Raw genomic sequence first — 2,184 nt, forward strand, 5'->3', positions numbered from 1 at the left:
CATGCATCATCATACTTCCTTCTAAGACTATCTTGACTGAGATAAACAGGAAGCATTTTCTGAATCTTTTTACTACCAATACTTTTTACTTTGTGAAACCACACAGCTGAGATAGTCTTTAACACAGTGGCATATCCTTGGCCACTGCTGACTACCTACTTCCCCCACCATACAGCCACCTTCTTTAGGAACACACATGCATATTATTGCCTACAGTTGCTTCACTTCTGCCAAATCATACACAGCCTCCTCTTAACTCCCTCAACCAGTACATTTATAACACAGTGAGATACAAAACCAAAGAATTAACACAAATCTTCCTGCTCTTACAGCATTCACACGCCTCGTACCACACACCTATTTATAGCAAAAATTTGTGAAATAGAGGCTGGCTCCCTGTGTTTTACTGTACCTATCACAGTTAGACTCTTAATTAGCCTTTAGTTACTACAATAACAACATAATTAACAACAGCTTTTGTAAGCTTCTAGAATTAAATAACCATGTGAGATCTCAGTTCATTCTACCGCAAAGCACCCTGTCTTTCTTATTCTTCCAGAGTGAAGCAATCCACACAGTAAACAAAATACTCATCAGTAATTTTTGATAGATTGCACTCATGACTTCCAAGCCAGACTCCTGAACAAGTGAGGCTGATACAGTAAGTGCAACTCTAAGTGGCTAATCAGTCATTAACTACTACAGCAACTGGGAAACAACAATTTGACATTAGCAAAATCTTGCTGAACTTTTGCTGTTTTATGTGAAGTAAGCCAACAGCAAGGCCAACAAAAAGGGACATTTTCAACTTAAAGGCTAGAATACTAATTGATAAGAACCAAAACCAGACACCCACACACATTGCCCAGAATGATGTCCTGCAATTTGCCTGATAGCCAAACACATACCTTCTCTGGAATCCCTCCTGGGTACCTCCTCTGCTCCTGGAATCCCTCCTGGGTACCTCCTCTGCCCAGAGCCCCCACTGCCTCCTCTTCTCCAGTCACCATAAGTCCCTGGTACCTCTGAGGCCAGAGAAGCCCAGAACTCCAGGCTGACAGAGCTAGGACAAGATCACACATTGGCATGGAAACCTATTGGAGCTCTGAAGAGTCTTTTTCAATTACCTGGAGTCAGATTATGGATTTGCTTTTCAAAATTTATTGCAGGCATGAAGAGTGACAACTGCATTTTTACTTTTAACATCTGGTGAAACTTTCTTTGTCTGAGGGGCTGCTAGAAAAAAGAAGGGACTGGTGGAATCTTCACTTCCTCTGCCACAGCATGCTGGCTACAGCACTAAGGTCCATTTGGAGACTGAACAAGGCAGCACATTATTTCCCATACTCCCCAAAGCAAGAGGGACAGGAAATGAAACAGGACCTTTTGAGTCACACTTCTTTCATTGAATGGTAAAGCTAAGTGCCACAGCACAAGCTTACAGGCACAAGAGGAGCTCTGCACACATCATTAATGTGCTGTAGTGGAATGACAAGGCTACCTCATTCACAGAAGTCTGCAGGCCATATCCAGGATACCTCTCACTGACATCACCAGAAGTTCACCGACAAAAGGCTGCAAGCTTTGATCCATAGATAGGATCTCAAAGTACCACACTTCACCATGGAAACAATTGTTCAGGTTAACTCCATTCCTTTTAAGGCTGCAGCGGGAACTGCACCACGTACTCCACGTATTAGAGAAACCACCCGCTCGGTTTTGCCCCACGTCCCCTGACGGGCACGAGGGCCGGGTGAGGTGTCATCAGCGTGCCGAGCTCACGCAGAGCGCATCCGCAAGAGAACGTCGGCCGTATAGGAACGCTGTTCCCAGAGCCATCCCACTGCTGTTTCCCAAAGACCGAAGCTCCAGTTTCACCCTGGATCAGCCTCGTGCACCCCCACGCCCGCCGGGATCCCGCGCAGGTGTCTCAGTCCCGCACCGCCCATCTGCCGCTCTCCCGCCGGCTGCAGCCAGAGCTCCCCTGGCTCTGCAGGGGGCTTCCCCTCCCTCGCGGCCGCACGAGAACCCCGCAGCGAAGCAGTTAAGCGGCCGGGCCCCCGCCGCTCCTGACGTCAGCCCGGCGCGGGGACGCGCTGGCGGCGGCGGGCGGAGGAGACCGCGGCGGGCGGCTGCCAGCGGCCGGGGAGCGCTGCCGCGGGGCCGCCCGCAGCGCCCGCCAGC

This window comes from Tetrao urogallus (genome assembly GCF_951394365.1).
Source record: "Tetrao urogallus genome assembly, chromosome: 5".
Lineage (NCBI taxonomy): Eukaryota > Metazoa > Chordata > Aves > Galliformes > Phasianidae > Tetrao > Tetrao urogallus.